The sequence below is a fragment of the Hyperolius riggenbachi genome, chromosome 11 (assembly GCF_040937935.1).
Source record: "Hyperolius riggenbachi isolate aHypRig1 chromosome 11, aHypRig1.pri, whole genome shotgun sequence".
NCBI lineage: Eukaryota > Metazoa > Chordata > Amphibia > Anura > Hyperoliidae > Hyperolius > Hyperolius riggenbachi.
This window is the reverse complement of record NC_090656.1, coordinates 136,880,466-136,904,661: the sequence shown is the minus strand read 5'-3', so window position 1 is coordinate 136,904,661 and position 24,196 is coordinate 136,880,466. Positions and strand designations below refer to the sequence as shown.

Below are 24,196 nucleotides of genomic sequence, written 5' to 3'. Positions count from 1 at the left end.
TCCATAATTGGTAGAATAAACACAATTAAAATGTCCATCCTTCCCAAAATCTTGTACCTCTTCCGCACGCTTCCTATCCCTATCCCACCGCACTTTATGCGCACCCTCCAAAATATGATGCAATCCTTTATTTGGGCAGGTAAGAGACCTCGTATCAGTAAAACCTCTCTACTAGCACACAGATACGATGGAGGATTGGGCATGCCCAATCTCTCCCTTTACCACAGAGCCGCTGTAGCCTCTCGTCTACTGACCCTCTATAAATCCCTAGATGCCCCTCTATGGACCTTTCTGGATATCCCACATAGTCACCCTATCAAACTTCATACCCTTCTCTGGATACCTAAACACCTCAGACCTAAGCACCTTAGCCCATTCCTTACTTCAGACCTGTCCGTTTGGGACTCCTTTAGGTACTCCGGTGGTCTCCAGTCTTCCCACCTACATTTGTGTCCCATCATCCACAATCCCCTCTTCCCACCTGGTCTTGACAACCCTAACTCCTTTAAATGGTGGTCAGAACATCAATTTACTATGGTCAAAGACTTCATTAACAACAGAGGCCTTCTCTCCTGGCAAGAGATTAAAGACAAACATGATCCCCCATCCTCAGAATACTTTAAGTTCCGACAAATACATCACTGGATCTCTACCCTTACACGCGACAAAGATTTTCCGCTAGTCCCTACTACCTTTGAGGGTATGTGCCTGAGAAATCCGTCTGGGCCTGGTTCAATTTCTGCAATTTATTCAAAAATCTCTCGCCCCGAGTCTGCTAGGTCACACTCCTATATTCAAAGTTGGGAAAAAGAGCTCGGGATACATAGAGACCGGGAAGATTGGGTTGATTGCTGGCAACGGGTGGCGAGTTGCTCGACAAACGTTTTCGCCAAGGAATCAGCATATAAAGTCCTAACCCGCTGGTATTTAGTTCCAGCTAGATTAAATAAATTATCCCCTGCTCTTGACCCCAAATGCTTTAGGGGCTGTGGAAGGGAGGGCACCATGTTACATACTTGGCGGCAGTGTCCCCGGCTTACCCGCTTGTGGAGTAGAACATTCGGCCTTCTGCAATCACTTTTCCATATCACTATACGTAGGGACCCATGGATAGCTCTGTTCCATGGTAAAATACATGGGCTCACAGAAAACCAAAACAAGCTCGCCTCTTTCCTCTTCCTCTCCACTAAAATGACGATTGCTAAGAATTGGAAGAAAACACCCACTAGCTTTTTAGAAGTTAAAGCACGCACGTCCAACTTTATGGTTAACGAAAAATTGACCAGTGTCCTTCGAAATACACACGATAAATTCCTCCACATCTGGCAGCCTTGGATTGATTTCGAGTTCCCGGGGCTAGATACTGACGTGTACACTACCTGCTGAATCTATATATGTTCCATGGGATCCCTTTCCCCCCTCTCTCTCCCCCTTTCTCTCCTCCCCCTCTTCTTTCCTCCTCCCTCTTTGTTTTCGGCTGTTTTTCTTGCCTGCTCTCTCTTTGGGTACAAGGTAGGGGGTCCTTCTTGGGAGAGGGTGGAAAGATTTCCCCCCTCTCCCCTCGAATATCCTTTTCCGTGACTACTGGTTCTCGACACTGGTCGTCGAGTAACCGACTATGTTGAAGCGCCCATGTTATTTGGTTATATGTTCTGATTTGTACATGTCCATTCCCCTGGTTCGGGTCCCCCCGATACCTGATGCCGCGTGCTGCCGGGTTGACCCTCTACCAGAACCCAGTTTAATGCAGTGCCCTCTCGGGGGCCACATTGATTGTTGTATCAACCATGTACGACTGTTTGACATGTTTATTATTGCTGTTTAAAACTCAATAAAAATATTTTAAATATTTTAAAGAGAAAATGAAAATGATCTCCTAGGAGATAACTCAGTAGAAAAAGATAATTGCATATGGGCGCCTGTCTTTAAAGCTGTAAAACAAAGCAGAAGTAATGACCCTTTGAACTTTCCTGCAGTAAAACTTGACTTAAGCTGTCACAGACCGCAAGGCCGGTCTGCGGGTGGGTCAGTCGATCACCGTCAGAAATCCTCTTACACGGTCATTTGTTCATCACGAAGGGTAACTCGCGTTCGCAATTTGATGAACTGACTCGCGAAGGGAGCGTTCTGATAGCAACCGATTCACCACACACACATACAATTCAAAGATCTGCCACCAAGCGAGTTACACAGCCCGCTACTGTCATTTTACTAGGACTTCGAGAACGCTCTATTAACCCTTTGCGGTATACAGGAATCTGGGTCAGATCTGACTATCCGAGCTGGATTTGCGCATACGGGTTATAAGTGTACACTTCTATTAAACACAGGGTAGCGATTTCAGGAGAATAGGTACGATTGTGTATGTTCAGCAACAGGTCATAACCGCTAAACGATTTTTAAAACGTTTAATAACAAAAATGCATTACATACAGTTATATACACCTATTAACATATAAACACAGAGCTTAAAAATAAAAAGGAATAAAATCAGAAAGTTCTTACTTAGTTAGCTGAGCAGTCCATTTGAAGCATGAAGAAAAATAGTCCAGTTTAAAGGTAGGCATTCAGGTTAAAAGTTCTTTGTACACAACATGCGCCCGGTTCTCCTTGAGCACATGTCTGGACTTCCCTGGTCGATGAAAATTGAAGAACTGAGGAGGAGTTCCTCGCAAACACTTTTTACTGACCTGAGTTTTGGGCGGTCACTACCTGGAAAGTAGGTGTGTTTAAGGCAGGGTTACCTCCTGGCAGTCAGGTTGCCACCCACAGACTCAGAGCAAGGAATGTACCAATTATTAATAATTTGTGTGACTCGGCCCAAGAATGGCGCATCGCAGATCCGAGACTATATTCATAAGCAGCATGCGACTCTGTATTAAACGAGGCTATACATGCCTAGTCTAACGAATTCGCTCTACGCATGCCGGATAAAGTAGTTTCTCTACCGATTCCTGATAGCTAGAAAAGTGCACTTCCTGTGTAGGATAGAACTGATTCCTAGGTATCAGGAAATGTGATTTTTGTCTTGCTGTGCCAACCTCATTTTGAATTATTAATACATAAAGTTCTCTTTGTCTGAAGCTTATGAGTTTGGGAGGGAATTTTGAATTTCAACCAGTTTGAGCTGGCTTGGGGAACATGAGCTGGGTGACCAAATGGCTTCTCGGCAGGGGAGTTAGCCACTTGTGACATTCTTTCCTGACACAGGATGTGTCATAAAAGGCTCATAAAAGGATCGTAGGGTGCCAAGATCGGTGCCCAACAGCACAGGCACTGGGATGTCATCTGTCACTCCCACAACTTTTGTCTGGGGTCCCCTTCCCCAATTGAGAACAACACGAGCTTTGGCGATACGTGCGTGTGTGCCACCAACTCCCACAAGTGTGACACACTCATTAGGCAGGAAATTCTCCCTGGCTACAAGATGAGAGCAAACCAAGGTAAGCTCTGCGCCTGTGTCGCGGAAACCAACAGCGATCTGGTCGTTAACTTCCACAACTTGATGATTTCCGGAAAGTCGAGGATTTGCTGCTCCCATGACGAGGTAGGCGTGTGCAGTAGAGGATGCGCTAGCCACTTCTGCGCTAGGCTCTGGAGATGGCGTCTTCACCTCGGGGCAGGCAGACTTGAGGTGTCCTCGCTGTCCACAGTGGTAACACTTCGGAACATATGTGGCGTCAGGCGGATGAGTAGCAGGTGCAGCATCCGGCCTCTGTGGCTGTGGGACTCGATTCCCACGGTTAGCAGAGGGAGGAGAGCTGGGTTGCATAGGTCTCACCCCTTTCCAGCTCTGGGCTGGAGGTTTGCGGCTGTCCGGCACACGGGTGGCCACAAAAGTGTCTGAAAGTTCTGCGGCAGTTTTGGCGGAGTCAGGCTTCCGCTCCAAGACAAACTGCCGGACATCTGGAGTGCAGCAGTTCAGCAACTGCTCCTGCACGATGAGGTCCTCCAGACCTTGGTGAGAGTCTTTTTTGAGGCCCCGCGACCACTGCCTGAACACAGTCAGCAGGCGACTCTCCAGGTCGGTGTAAGAGTCGGTGTGGCCTTTCTGCAGGGAGCGAAACTTTTTGCGATAGACCTCTGGGGTCAGCTGGTATTTGGCGATAATTGCAGCTTTTATCGCCTCATAGTCATTGTTTTTCTCAGCGGGTAAGTCCACAAACGCCTCAAGCGCTTTGTCCCGCAAGTTGGGTGTCAGATATCTCGCCCACTGCTCCTGGGGCAGATGATGCTGACGGCAAGTCTTTTCAAATGAGTGTAAATAAGTGTCCGGGTCGGTTCCCTTCTCCATTTCTGGGAATTTAAACTTTGGAGTCCCAAACGGGCCTGCTGTGGGCCGAGGTTCCCGGAGCACTTTGCGAGGGATTTTGGCCTTGCCCTCGCAGTTTGGCCATTTCTAGGTCATGTCGGCGGGCAGATTCTCTCTCTGCCGCCTCTTTCTCAGCAAGCCACCGGCGCTCTGCCGCTTCCCTTTCTGCCTGCTCCCGGCGTTCTAAACGGTCAGCGTCTCGTTCTGCTCTGTCAGCGTTTTCTCTGACAATCTGCAGGTACAGCTCAGGATTTGTCTCTAACAGCCTTTGTAATCCAGGTTGCATTCCAGCATGCCGGCCACCATGCTCCTCAGCAGTTACAGCGACCGGTTCAGACGTGGTCCCGTTTTCCTCTGGGTCTAGAAGTGGGTTGCTTTGCTCCAACCGCTCTCTTTCCTCTGCCCCAGTTACAGCACCGTCTGAACCAGGAGTGTGCTCTCCCAGCATCTGCTCCGGCTGGGTATCCAGTCGCAATAAGTCGTCGATCAATTGCGCTTTCTTTTTTCTATACGTCATAATGCCTTTTTCCTCACACAAGTTTACTAGGTCTGCCACTGACATTTTCTTGTATCTTGCTGCAGCCATTTTTGCCAAATAAAAGATAGGATAGGAAAAGAGATTGGGGGGGGGGGGGGGGGGGACTCTGTGCTACGCGTTTAGTCTATATAAATGGTAATGCACCGGTTATCGACCACAGATTTTTGATCTGTTCTGGCAGGTTAATCAAATAACGTTGCCGTTAATGTTCTGAACATACACAAATCCCAATAAGCTGCCAAACAATGTCACAGACCGCAAGGCCGGTCTGCGGGTGGGTCAGTCGATCAGTGTCAGAAATCCTCTTACACGGTCATTTGTTCATCACGAAGGGTAACCCGCGTTCGCAATTTGATGAACTGACTCGCGAAGGGAGCGTTCTGATAGCAACCGATTCACCACACACACATACAATTCAAAGATCTGCCACCAAGCGAGTTACACAGCCCGCTACTGTAATTTTACTAGGACTTCGAGAACGCTCTATTAACCCTTTGCGGTATACAGGAATCTGGGTCAGATCTGACTATCCGAGTCGGATTCGCGCATACGGGTTATAAGTGTACACTTCTATTAAACACAGGGTAGGGATTTCAGGAGAATAGGTACGATTGTGTATGTTCAGCAACAGGTCATAACCGCTAAACGATTTTTAAAACGTTTAATAACAAAAATGCATTACATACAGTTATATACACCTATTAACATATAAACATTTACAGCTTAAAAATAAAAAGGAATAAAATCAGAAAGTTCTTACTTAGTTAGCTGAGCAGTCCATTTGAAGCATGAAGAAAAATAGTCCAGTTTAAAGGTAGGCATTCAGGTTAAAAGTCCTTTGTACACAACATGCGCCCGGTTCTCCTTGAGCACATGTCTGGACTTCCCTGGTCGATGGAAATTGAAGAACTGAGGAGGAGTTTCTCGCAAACACTTTTTATTGACCTGAGTTTTGGGGCGGTCACTACCTGGAAAGTAGGTGTGTTTAAGGCAGGGTTACCTCCTGGCAGTCAGGTTGCCACCCACAGACTCAGAGCAAAGAATGTACCAATTATTAATAATTTGTGTGACTCGGCCCTAGAATGGCGCATCGCAGATCCGAGACTATATTCATGAGCAGCATGCGACTCTGTATTAAACGAGGCTATACATGCCTAGTCTAACGAATTCGCTCTAGGCATGCCGGATAAAGTGGTTTCTCTACCGATTCCTGATAGCTAGAAAAGTGCACTTCCTGTGTAGGATAGAACTGATTCCTAGGTATCAGGAAATGTGATTTTTGTCTTGCTGTGCCAACCTCATTTTGAATTATTAATACATAAAGTTCTCTTTGTCTGAAGCTTATGAGTTTGGGAGGGAATTTTGAATTTCAACCAGTTTGAGCTGGCTTGGGGAACATGAGCTGGGTGACCAAATGGCTTCTCGGCAGAGGAGTTAGCCACTTGTGACATTCTTTCCTGACACAGGATGTGGGAGAGGGCTGCTTCTCTCAGTAAGAGAGAGGGAAATTGACATCTATTGTGCATTTACCCAGGACTGACAGGAACTGTGCACGACCATGCGAAAATCGATGGCGATTTTGCGCACGACTTTCCGTAATATTCGTCACATAAGCTGTCTCTCACTGTTTCTTGACTGTTTAAGCTCTTAAGAGAGTGGGGCTGACTTCAACCAAGTTGGCAGATTAGCTCAGAGAAGTTCTTTTACATAGAGAAAAACGTTTTTTTAACTCTTCCTATACTAGAAAACAGAAAGGGACTTCACATAAGTTCTTAGCAGGGCTAGTATCATATGTTAATATGATTATCTCATCATGTCACATCTCGCTTCAAATTCACTTTAAGTATATAACAGTATCATTGCTGACCAACCCTCCTCCTCAACATGGTATAGCTTAACTGGTCAAAACAAGGAATCTTAAAAACAATTTATCTGTGATTAACAATGTGAAAATTCTGGACAAGGTTTCATGTCTTAGTTTCAAGCTCATTCAATGTTCTTCAATTCTGCCAAATCTATAATACACCATCATCTGCAACACAGGCAAAGCTGATCAAAATGTTTGTACTACAGTTCCCAACCCAGTAATGCTGGGAATACACAGTTCATTTTGTAGCTGATTAGATGGTTCGATAGATTATTTCCGACATGTCCGATCTCCCTTTCGATTCTTTTGCCGCTTTATTTCTGATAGAAGTGAATGAAAAAAGATAAGAAAAACGAGAGGAAGATAAGAATCAAGAGCTAAATCGAGAGCTGAAATAGAGTGGCAAAAACGATCGAGAGCAGAAGCGCACAGCAGAAACAAACTATGTATTCCCAGCATAAGAGGGCACGTCTATGGTTAATTCCATGGAAGTAAATGGATTAATGGTTATATACTTTAGTTACTATGATAAAGGTAACGGCCTTACCTGAAGTGGGTTTTGAAATAAACAATAGATACCTATCTCAGTAGTGGGAAGCCTCTGGACAGCTGAGCTTTGTGCGTCAGTCGCTAGCCAATTAATTGGCTCCTGACCCTGTGATCGCTGTGAGCCAATCACAATGATAACAGACAGGGGTCGAGTTGGGAGTGAACGTGGGTGGACGACGTCCACCTACTTTTTTCAGAGGGTGGACGACGTCCACCCTAGCATGTGTGGAGGGAGACAGCGCAGAGAAGAGGGAGCATGCATGGGCACAGTGGGGAAGGGGGGACGTCCCCCCCCCTCACCTTGGAGCTCCCCCTTCCTCACTCTTTTCCCCCAAGAACTAAAATTTGCGGGTGGCTGGCAGTGGGCGGGACTTACCTCCGTCTTGTTCCAAGCACCGGGTAAGTAGTGATGTCCGATTCATTTGAGCCAGTTCTTTCCTGTAAGTTGAGTGATCCAACTCATCACACAGAACCGAATCACAGTGTGATTCGAACACAGAGAACACACAGAGAACACAGAGAACACAGTGTGCAGCTGCAGTTCCTGTCTCATCCACTGAACTGATTTGGTTCAGTTTGATGAGCCGGATCACTCAACTCACAGGAAAGAACCGGCTCAAATGAATCGGACATCACTACTTACCAGGCGCTTGGAACAAGGAAGAGGTAAGTCCCACCCGCTGCCAGCCACCTGCAAATTTTAGTTCTGGAGGGGGAGAGGGAGGAAGGGGGAGCCCCAAGGTGAGGCCCCAAGGTGAAGTCCCCCCTTCCCTGCCGCTTTGCCCACCGATCCCTCTTCTCTGCGCTGCCTCCCCTCCTTGTGGGGACATCTGGCTACCTATTCTTGGGGCACCTGTAGACCTGGTTATACTGGGGACACCTATAGACCTGGCTACATATACTGGGGACACCAATACACCTAGCTACATATACTGGGGACACCTATACACCTGGCCACCTTTTCTGGGGACATCTATACACCTGGCTACCTATTCTGGGGACATTATACACCTGGCTACATATTCTAGGGAAAACTATAGTCATGGCTACTTATACTGGGGACACCTATAGACCTGGCTACCTATGCTGGGGGTACCTATTTTGGGGGAACTGCTGTCAGATCATCTGTATTTTTGAGGAACCGCTATTAACAGATTAAGTGTATTTTGGGGAACAGCTGCCAGATTATGTGTATGTTAAGGGAATGGCTGCTGCCAGATTATGCGTGTTTTGGGGAACTGCTGCCAGATTGTGTATGTTTGGGGGACCGCTGCCAGATTATATGTATTTTGGGTGTAACGTGTATTTTGGGTGATCCGCTGCCAGGTTTCGCATATTTTGGGGAACTGCTTCCAGATTGTGTGTATGTTGGGGGAACTGCTGCTGCCAGATTGTCTATTTTGGGGGAACTACTGCCATATTATCTGTATTTTGGAGAAACTTCTGCCAGATTACGTGTCTTTTTGGTGAAATGCTGTCAGATTACATCTATTTTGGGGGGATACACTAGGGCAGAGCTCAAATTTTCCCGGCAGACCTTTTACACCACTGCTAAGGTAATGTATATATGGCTCCACCCATGACCATGCCCATGTTATGCTTGGCCATGCCCATTTTGGCACGCCGCAGGGGGTTTTCGGGTGAGTCCACTCACCTCTTTTCCCAGGACTAGACCCCTGATCACAGATCTGAATAAAAGGCAACATAACTGTGTTTGTTACCAAGCAACACAACTGTCTATTACAAAGATTCAATTTTGTAAGCCCAATCTGCACAATACGATTCTTTGTGCAATTCGATTATGATTCTATTTATGATCCGATTAAATCTGACGTCCGATCGGGATTCGATTCGATTCAATACGATTTGCCATTGCAAATCATGTAGATGGGGCTTTACAGTAACTGCATGAAAAAGAAAAACAATCAGCACTTGGTATGAATATGAATATGGACTTCACACATCTTGGTGGTGGCAGGTGTCGAAATAGAGGAAGATTAAACTACCGATTTGTCTGCTCTTATCTCCTCCTCATCTGTAACAGTACCCAACCTATCACTCAGCAGAAGGTGAAGGGGCGTGTCATGGACTGAGATCCTGTAAACCCGGGGCTTACAGCAACACATAGTTCCACCTGCTTTTATGTGTGGTGAAGCATAGACCAGTACATATGATTGCTCAAAGACATTGCTGGCAAAAGGTATGGTGAATATCATTTACGCTATTATTTATATGACTAATAATAGCAATGGAATAAAACTGACACTATATTGTTATTGCATTTTATATTTTTTTTAATTTTACGATTATTTAATCTAATACTATTAATACTTTAGATCATATTTTAATATTATGATATTCTTTTCTACAGGATGAGAAAAGAAATCCTTATTCAGTCACAAGTGGGCAGCACAGTGGCGTAGTGGTTAGCGCTCTCACCTTGCAGTACTGGGTCCCCAGTTCTAATCCCAGCCAGGTCAACATCTGCAAGAAGTTTGTATGTTCTCCCCGTGTCTGTGTGGGTTTCCTCCAAGCACTCTGGTTTCCTCTCACATCACAAAAACATACAGATAAGTTTATTGGCTTCCCCCTAAATTGCCCTAGACTATAATACATGCACCACATGATACATACATAGACATAGGACTATGGTAGGGACTAGATTGTGAGCCCCTCTGAGGGACAGTTAGTGACAAGACAATATACTCTGTACAGCGCTGCGTAATATGTCAGCGCTATATAAATAAATAAATAAAGGTGGCCACCAGGTGTCGTGCACTGAGCCAAGCAATGGCTATATCCTATGTAATAACGTGATTGCAAGATGGTAGAAGGCTGAATCTTCCCCAAATCTTGACACTGCCCCTCCTTTTCGGTCTGCCTTTATCTTAATTCTTTTATTATGTAATATGATACTTTTACTATTTCAGCAAATATATTTTATGTTTCAATGTTTTCTTCTCCAGTATGTTAAATAAAAAAAAATTAATCATAGATGGCTACCAATTTTTTTTTTATCATTGGAGCAAGCTATGCACAATGTGCATGGTGGTGTTGTAGCATAGATCTAAGACATTAGCGGGACCTGGCCAACATTTTGTCACTGCACCTCCCTGTAGAGTACATTTGAAATCGGCCCCGGTAGACTTGGGCGCAGGATACAGCCGGTATATGGCTGATCCTGCTTCTGCACAAGTCCGGGCCGATTTAATTACTATTCCCCCCCCCCCCAGGCCGCCATGGATAGTGGGGGAATGAAATAATTCGGCTTCCAGCGATTGCTGGAGGCCGAATTATTATGTTTTTAAGCAACCTCGGCTCCGTCTTCTGACGGAGCCGACGTTACTCACTGAGCGCTGCAATAGGAATGATTCCTATTGTAGTCTGTGGAGACGCCAGCTGCGCCCAAATCTAGCAGCGCTGAAAAGCACTGCTCTGTCCCTGTAGGTCTGCTTTTATTTTTTGGTTTTACTTTTTTTTATCAGTTAACCTAAAACTGTTAATGGGTGAAGCACCCAGATGAGATAAAACTAAGTTAAAAACAATGGTAAAATCGAGAAAAAAATAGAGGTGGCTTACCTCTCCAGATGGCACAACATTTTTAAAAAGGATGAAGATTTTATTTGCACTGGCAACTCGTTTCGTGGGTACAGGCCCACTTCATCAGGCCAACAAGTGCAGCAGATTTACAGCCATAAAGCCCAAGGTGCTTTGAGCTTTATGGCTGTAAAATTGTGGCACTGATTGGCCTGATGGAGTGGGTGTGTGTACTCACGAAACGCGATCCCAGTGCAAATAAAGTCTTTATCCTACTTTTAAAAATTTTGTGTCGTCTTGAGAGGTAAGCCACCTCTATTTTTTCTTGATTTTACCATTGTTTTTAACTTAGTTTCATCTCATCTGGGCGCCTCTTCATTCGTGTTGTGGAAGCTTACCTCCCCTGCTTCTCAGAGGGAGGAGGAAGATACAAGCTAAGGTGGCGTAGTCACTGTTAGGACTGTGTTTCGCCTTTTTTCCAAGAGTGCGACCACCTGGCATTCAGCCCTTCCTGGAGGTTCTAAAGTGGAGACGGGCTTGTGTTCTCCACCTGCTTCATATGGCTGGTTGCCCTTTCATGTAACCCACCTCTGTGAGTATATTTTCGATCCCTTCCTTTCCTCTACAAATCTAGTGAAATATTGCTCTATTGGGCTCCAGTTGTCTCTGTGTTTTTGTCAAGTTGCACATCACCCAAATACTTTGTGGCTAAAACTGTTAATGTTTCCTTCTACAGAATGTAAAATGTTCCTATTTAGTTACAAGTGGAAACCAAGGGCAAGGAACAACCATTTTTGTGTTGCAGGCAGCATGGGTATCTGAGATGTTCGTGGAACCCAGTCTAAACCTTGACACTCAGAGACAAAAAGGAGGTGAATGGAGGTGCCTGGCTTGCTTTTGGCAGACTGAAGATAATCCACACATTGTATTTTGCCTGATTAAGCAGGATTGTCCTAATAAGATATATGTGAAATCCTCTGACAGTGGCTATTCTGTCAGGTAAGTCCAACCTCACCTCTATTTTTAAATTATTTTTAATTATTTTGTATCCATTGACACCTCTGTGTTCCATTTTGAAAACTTGACATTGCCCTCATTTCTTTAACTTTATTGCTTCATTATTTCACATTATATTCATTTTGTACTATTTTTTGTAATACTGTAATATTTTCTTTTACAGGAATACTATGGACTATTATTCCATCACAAGTGGTGGCATGAACCGGTCATGTTTAAATGGTAGTGTAGATCCAAGACTGTGGCAGCTTCCCTAAAAATTAGACAATGCTTTCCTGCCTAATGCATGTTTGTCTTATGAATGTGCTATATTAAAGTTGTATTGCCATGTTTTATAATATAATTAAAAAAAAAAAAAAAATATATATATATATATATATATTTAGTATTAAATACTTGTAAAGTGTTTATGCCGACACCAAACATAAAGTTACTGATAATTTGCTTACAATCAGCTTTTTGCATCTATCATCAAATGGAACTTAACAATGTCAGAGAAAAGATGAAGACTGTAGACAACTTCCTAAACATTTTTCTTAAACAGTACTGCTATTTAAAATTACCTTGAAAACAAAAGCACATACACGATATATATGATCTTCTTCTATTCTGTCCTTAGGCTATTTTCACACTATGCCAGAAAGTAGCACACCCATTTTGACAGATGGATCATCTTCACTGGCAATCCTTTGGGCCTGTGCTCAAATAGGGTCAAAGTGGACAATTGCCCAGGGCCCCAAGCTCCTTTGCGGCCCCAGAAGTCATGGACTGTAGAAGTCACAAGTTTACTGTCAGTACAGTATGAAGATGTAAGGAGCTACACATTCATTTTTGCCCGGTGCCCTATTTTACCTCAAATGTTCCCTATATCAGAGGCATGTCTTTCATCTATGAATGGAAATACTGTACACTCTCTGAGAAAATTGGGCGTTCCACTGGTTTTTATTAGTGATAACCCCCCTCCCCCGCCCCCTTCACCCACCACCACCAACACCAAACCCCTCACATTTATATAGAACAATAGGAATGCTCTGCATCGAATTTAAAAAATATAATTTCCTCTCAAGGGGTTTATTCAAATTTCTCTGCTAATTACCCACTGATCCACACTATGGAGGAACCGGGAATAACGGTAAAAAAATTAAATTGTAGTGGTGGGTGGTAACGGATGAACTGCTATCAAGATATTAGGAAAACAAAAGAATATACAAAAAGAAGACTGGAAGTCAGAAGAATTAGAGAACAAAAGATGGAAGAGTACAAGAGCAAAGTATCAATGAAACAGGAAGACGTTTAGAAAAGAAATCAGAAAGAAATAAACCAGAAGAAAGAAGTATACAGTAGAAGATGCCATCACTATGTATACAGATGAGGAAATAGGGCTACAGAACAAATAAAGGATAAAGATGAAAAAAAAGAAAAATTTTCTTTTATTCCTTTTTAATACTCTATAGCACATTTTTTAAATAAAGTTTACTTTCAATGCTTGCTATTCCTAATAAGTAGCAAGACACAAAGTCCATGCACTTCTCCCAGATGGGGACACTCTAATAAGATCAGTTAGACTGGACTGCTAAAGGGGTGTGGCCAAATAACAAATCTTATGAACTCTTTGCACACTCAAATAACCTTTTGCATATTACAAGGCTAGTGTTAGGACACATCCTAACCCAGAGGGCCATTTACACTGGTGAATGTGACTGTACAGAACAGTGCATGCTTTTGTTGCTTTTACAACTAATACATTTGACTTTTACTTAGCTGCCAGTAGCTGTACTCTGGTGTGCAGTGGCTTCCTGGGTGAGTGTGCAAATGGTTAATTACTCTTGCTTAATATAAGTAGGTATTGGTGCTTTATTTACCTGGGAGGGAACAGACCCTAAAATAACCCCCAACACAAACGCGCACACACACACACACTCTCACACACACACGCATACATACAAACATACACACACTGACAGCACAAGGGAAGGATGAGCCCTTTTTCCAAAGCACTGCACAATTTGCAAATGTACGAGAGAGACCATGACTTCTCCACCTAGTCTGGACTATTACGGATGGTATGGCCCAGGGAGTGGAAAAAGACTTAAAGTGAACCTGAGGTGAACATAAACTAATGAGATAAACAATTATATTTATCCTCCTACTCCTAAAAAATTACTTTTTTTTTACGTATCCCAGGGTTTTCTTTTAAATGTAAACATTTAGAAAGTAGGCTGAATGTTTTACTGTTTCTAATCAGTGGCAGCCTATTAAGTGTCCCAGAATTAGAAAACAGTCAAAAGTTCATGTATTTTATCTCTCCATGCACTCAGAAGTCTTATTCTGCCAGGAAAACGTTTATGGCTGTAATTTACTTATCAGTGATGTTTACTATATTCCTGAAAAGCTGCCGACAAGACAGAAGCTGTCACTTCCATTCCTAGAAATTCACTCTTTCAGGCAGCAAAATAAATCGAGTAAAATAGCCTGGGTATTAATAGGTTGTGTACTGTACATACACATGTTTATCTCATCATGTCACATATCGCCTCGGGTACAATTTAAAGAAGCTTGGGGTGCTTGCTCATTTTTTTTTTCATATTGCCCCCTACTAAAATTCACTTGAGCTACAAACATCTTATACATACAAAGTTAACCTCTTGTACAGAATATACTATCCTATACTGTTGTCACATTTTTGTTGTTACATTATGGTATTGTATAAATTGTTGTAAAGTAGATGAAATCACATTGAAGACATTATTTATACTGTATGTCCAGATTCAGAGTTGTCTGAATGTAAACCCTTTATCCAGACTTTACAGTATGTATAAAACATGACTCAACTTACAAACAAATTCAACTTACAAAGAACCTCCTGGAATAAAACCTGTTTATTAGTAAGGGACCACCTGAATTTTTAATTCAAAATCACGCTTTAGACACACTGGGCCCAATCCAGTTTTTTTTCTTCTTAAAGGACAGCTGAGGTGACATGTAACATGATGAGGTAGACATGTGTATGTAGATTGCCAATCACACAAATTACTAGGCTGTGTTCCTTTTTTTCTTATTCTGCCTGAAAGAGTTAAACATCAGGTATGTAAGTGACAGTTTCTATTCAGGTCGAGACTGGGTCGGACTGTAGCATAACCCTCACTGATAAGTAACTACAGCCATAAAACACTTTCCTGTCAGTAAATGGCTTCTGAAAGCAGGAAAAAAATAAAAAGGGTTAATAGTTCATAGATTTAACCTATTAATGGCAATCTGACTTATTAAAACGTCCTGTTTTACCCTGTTAACTGCAACAGGAGGTTTTAATAAGTCGCTCGCTCCCGCCGCCGATCCGCACGTGTGCACACCGCTCCCGCCGCAGTTTACTGTCGGATCACCCCCTTCGGATTGGGGGTCCTCTAGCCAATCGCAATGCCTGGAATGAATGGACGTGACCACGAACAGCGGCCGCGTCCATTCATAAAACAGGAAGCCGTCACAGTGTAACCAAATGTAAACAAAAAGTGAACCCTTCCTATTAAATGGGAATGTGTTCCCTAGCTCCATCTTGTGGCCAAAAAGTAAAATTACACATACAGGCACATACATACACATACACTTATACACAATATTAATAAAATAAATAACTTAAAATTCCAAAGCCCCCCCCCCCCCCCCCCCCAAAAAAAAGAAAAAAAACACTTGTAAAAAAAATATGTTTAAAAAAATACATAAATAGAATTTAGGGACTCAGCTTTTGTATTTTATTAGGGAATATTGCTACAACTTTACTACATAGGGGTTGGTAATTATGGACCGGACAAAACAGAAAAATAACACCTATATTTCCACATAATACATTGTCGCCATACATTGTAATAGGGACATAATTTAAACGGTTTAATAATCGGGACAACTAGGCAAACAAAATGTGTCAGTTTTAACCACAGGAGAACGTTTAATTTTAAAACTATAATGGCCAAAACCTAAGAAATAAGGAATTTTTTCCATTATTTTCTTATTTTTCCCGTTAAAACGCTTTTAGAATAAAAAAAATCTTAGCAAATGTACTACCCACAAAAAGCCTAATTGGTGGCGAAAAAAACGAGGTATAGATCATTTTGTTGTGATAAGTAGTAATAAAGTTATTAGGGAGTAAAAGGGAGGAGCACTGACAGGTAAAATTTGCTCTGGTCCGTTAGGGTAAAAACCACTTGGGGGTGAACTGGTTGAGCTCTGGCATACTTTAATGACTGTGTCATTGAACAGAGACATTGAAATCATAAAAACCTAAAAACTATTATTATATTATTAAATATAAAATAAAACTGTGAGATATCTAAAAAAAAAAAAGTAATTTTTATGATAAGGAGGATTGATACAATTGTTTATCTCATCACTTTATTTTCACCTTGGATGACCTTTAAGTTTAAGGAAGTAATTTTTAACCTTCTGTTTAAAATAACTTTTCAGCCCTCTGCAATTGAAAAAGTACCAAAAAGTTGGTGAAAAAGTGCTGTCAAAAGTATTTTCTTGCTTACTGATGGTTTGAAAGGGCATGTTATTGAGGACATGTAAAAATATGACCTAGGATAAAACTTAGAAGAAAAAGTGAATTGGACCGGGCACACTATGCCTACTCATGGTCTCACACATGCACAGTGCTGGCAATAGTGGCGTTACAGGATATAACTTTGCCCAGCATCTAGACATTTACTTACAGAGGAACTGTCACGAAAATCTTAACATTTAAAACACATACAAATAAGAAGTACATTTCTTCCAGAGTAAATTGAGGCATACATTGCTTCTCTCCTATGTTACTGTCACTTACAGTAGGTAGTTACTGACAGGTTTTGGGTTAGTCCATCTCTTCATGGGGGATTTTCAGCATGGCCTTTATTCTTTATAAAGGCATTCTCTGAAAAAGATTTATATAAAGATGCTGTCCAGCCTCCCTGCTCGCTGCACATTTTATTTGGCTGTTGGATGGAACAACTGCCATTTACTAAGTGCTTTTAAAAATAAAGAGAACCCTGAGAACCCCTCCTCCCCATGAGAACATGGGGTAATCCAAAATCTGTCAGTAATGTCAGATTTTTACTACCTACTGTAAGTGACAGCAACATAGGAGAAAAGTAATTTATGGCTCATTTTACTCAGGAAGAAACGGACTTCTTATTTTTATGTGTTTACAAGTATTTTAAATGTTATGATTTTCACGACAGAGGTCCTTTAATGTTTGGGCTGCCTGTATTCTGGTCTGGGGTTGTGCTCTGTTCCCTATGTCTTTCAACAGAGCCCTGCAGTGGCAGCCGGGCATGGCTCCAAAAGAGCAGCAGCTCTCACTTTTGCCTCTCTACTGCTGCTCACCTCTTGCTTACACATTATTTATTGCATAGAAGTTCCTTGCAGCATTATGATCAGACACTGTGAAGTGCAATCCCTTGCCTTAGTAAAACAACATTGTAGCTTTACTGGGCTTTGAGAATGCATGTTAAGTGCTGCTTGTCTATCTATCAGCTGATCTCCATCAGAGACGTTTTATATGTTCAGTACTTCTGCTTAAGTTACAGAAACATTTACATAACTGACAGACAGGAAAGGATAAGATTAACTTCGTTCTTATGCAAAAGGTACTTCGTAGCAGATAGCAGACGGAGTAGCAGTTAATGGGTGGTGTCCAGGACCTTGGTAAAATAAAGGTTAAATGATGTCATGCTCTGCAGGTCTCTGTGTTGTAGTTACTGGCTGATTGCGTGCCTGTTCTGTGTACACCTGTCTCCTATCACTGTTTGCCACTAGATCACCTGTTTACTCACACTGGTGAAGGGAAGCAATGGGAGTGTAGCATAAACCAGAATTCTGCAGTGTACGCCATAACCCTTTCCTTGCTACGGAGACTTTAGGACATGAGGCTTAGAAGGAGGAGGAGAAGTTATTCAATCTATTAACATACAATAATGAAAAGCAGAGCTCTTGCAAACTCAGCAAGTAAGAGGATTTTTTGTGCAACAACAGAAGGTTTGAATACAAATAAGTATGCATTGAAAGCTGTGACTTCCAGTTCAGTCCCATGAAAGCAAAAGGCAAGAATATGTCTTCATTCATCTTGATAGATGTAGCTAAATAGCATCACCCCAAATGCCCTGATTGTAGCAGCACAGTGTGCATTGTGCAGCTGATCATCTGACATGTAATTTAGTGAATGTGTTGTCAAGAAGCGGAAGGTTCCCCAGGACCAATGAAGGCATGTATGCATCATAATTATAGTCTGCTCTCCCTGCAGTAAATCAAGGGCAGGGAAAACCAGCACCGTACCTTCATGTGCTTTCAGACATTAAAAGCAGATCAATCACGAAGTTCACACTTTCTGTGCATCAATTTAGGCATGTGTCAGCCTCATCAAATCACATTATTACTTTAAGCAAAACAGTACACCACGCTTGCTGCTAAACGTAAGCTGCCACCAGAAAAGCACAGAAGCTGCCATTGTTGACCTTCCTCTGAAAATGCTAATTTACTGTAATGGTGGATTTGGATTTAATACGTTGGGTCTGTGTCAACTGCAAGTGTTAAAAAAACATGCTGCGAGCCAGTTTACTAATCTCCCTCCCCGCTCAACATAAGTTTACCAGCTAATTCAGTTATCACTTTAGCTATTGTGATCAGTGTGTTATTTCCAAACTGCCTGGTATGTTAAACTAAGAGACTTAAAGAAGAACTCCAGTGAAAATAATGTAATAAAAAAGTGCTTCATTTTTATAATAATTATGTATAAATGATTTAGTCAGTGTTTGCCCATTGTAAAATCTTTCCTCTCCCTGATTTACATTCTGACATTTATCACATGGTTATATTTTCAGGTGATGTCAGTGGAAGGAGATGCTGCATGCTTTTTTGGCAGTTGTAACTACTGTTATGTCCCACAATGCAACAAGGCTCCCACAGTGTGATGTCAGAACCATGGTCCTGATATCACACTGTGGGATGGGTTTCACAACAATATCAGCCATACAGAGCCCCCTGATGACCCATTAGTGAAAAGGAACATATTTCTCATGGGAAAGGGGGTATCAGCTACTGATTGGGATGAAGTTCAATTCTTGGTTACGGTTTCTCTTTAAACGTTAGAAAGTTGAGGTTAGGCGTATTGCTGTGTGATTTCTAATGCTTTTGCTTCAGCACAACTAAGTGTGTAACTAACTGAATATTATTTAAATGTTTAACATTATTTCCTTTAATTAATAAAATAAAAAAATCAACAAGCAAACCCTTTTTTACAATTAAACCATGTGATTAGTAATTTAGCGCTGGCAATTGTAATTTAGTCTAGTACGTTCAGTCTCTTAGGCTCCTTTCCCACTGAATCCATTGCATTGCAGAATAATCCTGCATGTCAGCTCACTGCCCATACAACGGTAAGGGGCTGGTCACATCTCTACGTTGTAATGGATTGCGTTATTCTAACTCGCTGACTGCAGGCTTTGAATTGATGTGTGTGGTATAATGCACTTGCAGTTCACAGCCTCATGTTTAGCAGGTATGCTTATGTGGGAAGTCCGAGGCTCTGGTCACAGTGCATCAGTTGTGTTGCAGAATAATTCTGCATGTCAACTAACTGTCCATGCAGTTCTATAGGCCTGTTCACAGTATTGCATTGTACTGGATAGCATTATTCTAACTCGCTGCATGCAAGCATTTGAATTAAAGTCTGTGTCCTGTCTCCATTACCATTCACATACATTATAACGAGTGCATTATGTAACATGCACACTGAACCCAGCCAGAAAACTTGATCTTTATACCTGTGATGCAGTGATGCAGGTTCAATGTAGATCATATGCCTTCAGCATATGGGATGCTCACCTCAGGGAATATTTCTGCTCGTCAAAGTCAATTCATTATAATAAGCTTTGGTATTATAAATGATTAATCATGAAAGCGAACACTCTATAACAAAATATTATTAAGTGTTTGGAATGCATTGGCAGACAGTTAAAGCTACATATAGACACTAGAATATAGTCATTTGAAATGATCATTTGTGATTGCTTTAGGTGACAGTTTAGAATAGATCACTGTTCAGACATACTGTCTCCCAAGCAGCTTATACTCCACAATGGAGAGAGAAGTGGGAGGATGAGCAGGAAACAGCCCACTGGGGGAAATACAGTAATGCTACGGTAGTGACCACTGACAAGCTAATGCTGGGTACACACAATGCGTTTTGTTTTGGTTGATTTTCTGTCCAATCATTTTCCTATTCGATTCTGTTATCTTTTCTTATCTATTTCCATTCACTTCTATGAGAAATCAATCAGAAAAACGATCGAAAATAAAATGGGACATGTTGGAAATGATCTGTTGAACCATCTATCTAACACAAAATTGTATGGTGTGTACCTAGCATAAGCTGGATCCAGCACTGCAGACCGCTATTGGCGAGGCTAGATATTTTAGGAGATACATTTACTCATGCAGGATTTTTACTAAAGCCTATCACAAAGGATTGTCTCAAAAGACAGACATTGAGAGTGTTTATACAAATGAAATTGTATCTCTAGTTCTCAAGATAAAAAGCAATCCTTATCAAATCATCTCTATACAAATATTTTATTACACTGCATTACAAGAACATGCCAGTTATATTACTCTATTGTTTTCTCAGGTCCGCTCCCTTACTCTGCGTGTTCCATTGTGAAAACTGCCTTACTGTCCTCTCTCAGAGTAAAGGGGGGTATGGCCACAGTTCTTGGAGTAGATAGGTCCCAAAACCCCAAACTTAGCCCCAAAACGTCTCCACTCCAATGGTGCCCTGAATGAGAATATTGCAATTACCCACAACATCACCAACCATTGACAGCAATTTATGAGGAGGGGAACATCATTTTCCCAAAAGTCCTCCTATAAAATTTGTACTGAGAAGGGTACACCTTAAATTTTGCTGGATTACCAAGTTTCCAACTATTACTGCTGTCATAATCCCGTGTACACCATGGTCACAAGCATGGATAAGATAAATGAGCCATGTATGACCTGGAACAAGTATGTAACCAGTGAAGTCTGACACTTTTGAGCTCTTGCCCCACATGCATGTTTAGGTCAATTACTGGTATTTGGAAACAAATTTACAATTACATCATATAGAGGCTGCTATATATATTTCCTTGTAAACAATGCCAGTGGCCTGGCAGTCCTGTTGATCTTCATTCATATGTAGTGTCTGGAACAATCATATGGCTAATCCAATAAAACTTGAGTCATCTGAGTCAGATTACCTGATCTGCATTTGCTTGTTCAATGTCTATGGTTAAAAGTATTAAAATACAGGATCAGGAGGACTGCCAGTCAATATGCATTGTTTAAAAGGAAACAAATATGGCTGCCTCCATATCCCTTTCACCTCAGGTTCCCTTTAAGATTTCCTCCAGGCAACATGATTATTCCAGTCAGGAATACGGTGTGTGCATAGCATCCCTTGACATCACTGACCCCCTTTTCAACCATCCACCAACATGGATCCCCTCACACAATGTCACTTTTGTTCTCACAGGAAGTTCCTGCTGCGAGGTACTGTTTGCACATCAACTTTCCCCTATCCATTGAAGAAGCAGTACATGTTAATTGGATAGAAGCTGAGCAATGTCCCTGTACAGTGCTAGATCTAAAGATGTCACCTGTAAAGATCTATAAAGAGTTGTTTGTTTGTTTGTTTGTTTGTTTGTTTTTTTTAAGTAAATTTAAAGAATTTTGGACAGAATTGTACAAAGTATGCAATCACTGACAAATGTCATAAAGTAGCATATACTGTAAACAGTAGGCAATATCTGGTGATACATATTTGTATTAAATAAGCAAAAATGACCAGAGGGAACTCTCAGCCACACCAGACGCTAATCATAAGTACTCAATAAGCCATGTGAGCAGCTATAGCTAAGCTAATACAAGGTGGAACTTTCAAAGGTGTCATAATGTGATATGAGTATGGTTATTTCCAACAGAACTTATGCTGTTTAAAGAAAAAAAGAGTATACAGAGAAGTAATAAGAAATTATAATTGTGAACGATGGAGGAAGTAAAGAAAGAGATAAAAGGTATAAAAAATGTTTGAGGTGTCTAATATTTAAACAGTGTACCAGGCTCAGGTGGTTTACCCCATAACGGTGTGCTTCCAGACAGCTGTAAAATGTAGGGCACAAGCCGCCTATGGATTTTTTTCTCTATCCATCTGGCTGTTGTTGGGGAATGTTTTGTACAAATCTGTGGGCCAATAAGCAATTCTGGATGACTGACTCGTGTAGAGAGAAGGATATGAGGGACAACCAAGAACCAATGGTATAGTATATCTGAGCAATGGGAAGTGAAGAGTAGGAAAGATAAAAGGGTACTCACAAACCTGAGACAACCACTATGCTGGCAGTTGGAGAGCATGATCCAGTTGCCACTAAGGTATATGGGTCCCTTTAGTATCTTGCAGACTATACTCCAAAAATAGGAAAGGGGAGTATGCAAAACACAAAAAGCAGCCTCCATGAGATATATAGTGAGATTAGACTGGTAAAGAGGTGCACAATAAGGATTCAAATGTGTAAAACCAATGTGAAAAAGGATAGCAAGAACTACTTACCTCTCAGTATATAGCAGTATATGGCTACATTCTACACTGTGTAGATGTGCTGCAGGTGCTTAGAAATGAGCTACATTATCACAGACTACCATAACCCAAGGTAAAAAAAAAGTCATACTACACCAATGCACAAGTAATACCTGACGTATCATGTCCATATCTCTGTTCATATCATGTCCATACCATGATCAGAACATGTCCCTATCTGCTTCCTGTAACTGTTTGAATTTGAAGGCTTTAAGTAGTAGGGCTGCACTTTGAGCCAATCAGGCTCTACTTCATTGTACTAAAGAATTAGTTTAAAAATGTGAGGTTAACTTCAACAGGAGAGCAGAATAATTAGCTCATCAGTTGCCTGTTGCCCTGCACAGAGAGTACGCTGAGCAGGGGATTTTTTTCCTCAGTGTAAAGGGGCCCATACACTGGTCGATTTCAGCAATCGATTGTTCTATGGAATTGATCGATCAGAAATCGATTCTATCAAATCTATCGATCAATCAATTTGTGGCTGATTTCGATCGATTTGATCTATCTGACAGGATGGAAAATCTAGGCCGATCTGCTGATGGCCCATAGAGTTGCATTGGCTCTAATGGTCCAATAATGGTTCCTAGTGCATGGCACACATCAGATAGATTCCTGTCAGATTCAACTTGACAGGTATCTGACAGAAATGTATCTGATGGTCGAATCTGCTGCAAATCTATAAGTGTATGGCCACCTTAAAAGGACTCTGTAACAACATTTTCATCCTTATTTCTTCTATCCTATAAGTTCCTATACTTGTTCTAATGTGGTCTGTCTTACTGCAGCCTTTCCTAGTTGCACAGTGGCTGTATTATCTCTGTTATATAATGTAATCTTCTTTCCTTTGTCGGCTCAGGCAGGAATGTGCTGCTCTGCTGTGATAGGTAGAAGTTATACACACCCTCTCCACGCCCCCTCCAGGCTCTGAATGAGTGACAGACTGAGCTTCTCTCAGCCTATTACATGCTGGTTAGCAGCAATGTTTTTTGTTTGTAAACAGTGCCTAAAACTGGCAATTACAAGCCAGGATTGCAGCAGGGAGTGGCAGACACAGCAAAGAGGGGCCCAGAAGAACATAATGAATAGAATGGTATGCTTTTTATTGTAAGAATTTTAGAGTACAGATTCTCTTTAAGATGTGTGTACAGAGGGGACAGCGACACGATAATTGCCATAAACTGTATTTCATATGAACATTTGTCTGTCTGGAGCAGCCTGTCTGTCTTCAGCATTAACAATTCAGTTGTGCTAGAGATCAGAAGTGTGCTGCAGAATTGTGGTCGTTTAACCGCCACGTCTAGTGTCTCCCTATGAGTGCAAAAACCGCCAACCGCAATGGGAAACCAATGAAAGCCCGCTGAAAGCTTGAATGCCACGCCGAATGAGACGCTGGGTAGACATCCTTGTGAACCAGTCCTTAAACAGAGGATTCAGATGTGGTTGCATTAATATCTACAGAGTTACATGCTGAAAAAAACTCTTGTTACAGTCCAGCCGTTTTATTTTGACAATCTGCTATAACTTTACAGAATTGTATGTGTGGTTTTATATTGACAGCTTTTTTAAAGCAAAGCAACAGTATTGCGTGCTATATATCAGTAGTGTGAGTGTTAACATTAATGTTTTTAATAGGCACAATAACATTTTATTGTGATTTAGATTTTATTCAAAAATCTGTGGCCCATATGCAATTAACTTTTTTCCTGAAGTTTTTCCTAGGAGATATATTTTCATCTT

General features: G+C 41.7%; 1 protein-coding gene across 7 annotated transcripts in view; it reads left to right on the top strand.

Moving 5' to 3' along the window:
• The window catches only part of CHRM1 (cholinergic receptor muscarinic 1), a 501,924-nt gene that overhangs the window by 456,550 nt on the left and 21,178 nt on the right, over window positions 1–24,196 (top strand). The window contains exon 1 of one of the 7 annotated variants that reach the window (XM_068261102.1): window positions 21,826–21,899. The exons of 5 other annotated variants lie outside the window; for them this stretch is intronic. The gene's annotated coding sequence lies outside the window, so the exon portion shown is untranslated. Of the gene's footprint in view, window positions 1–21,825; window positions 21,900–23,921; window positions 23,993–24,196 lie in introns of those variants that run through there. One more of the 7 variants, XM_068261103.1, reaches the window with a different exon arrangement.